A 378-nucleotide genomic window follows, 5' to 3' on the forward strand; every position below is an offset into this window, starting at 1 on the left:
GGGGGAACTGAAAGACCAAATGCCCACTAACAGGAGGAAGTGTTCATATTGTGCTGTAGAGCACCCTCTGACCTTCATCCAGAATGAGAAGCCAACATGAAACACATATCCTCCTTCCCTTCCTCCCCCGTTCCCAGGCCCTTTGTGTCAGAAACACCCAGCCCTGCAGCCTACCAGATGGTGTTACTCAGATGCTGAGGTGGTAGCCTTGGCCCCTGGTCAGCCTCTGTGACAGAGGAGACTTAGGAGGGTGCAGCTTCTCTGGGAGTATATGAAGGACCCAGTACCTCACAATGGGTCAGGCAGGGGTGATGCCTGGAGCACAGGGAAGCCCCAACCCTGCATGTCACCCATCACTATAATAACCTACACACTGGT

Source organism: Fukomys damarensis, unplaced genomic scaffold (assembly GCF_012274545.1).
Source record: "Fukomys damarensis isolate Sample0158 unplaced genomic scaffold, DMR_v1.0_HiC HiC_scaffold_39, whole genome shotgun sequence".
Lineage (NCBI taxonomy): Eukaryota > Metazoa > Chordata > Mammalia > Rodentia > Bathyergidae > Fukomys > Fukomys damarensis.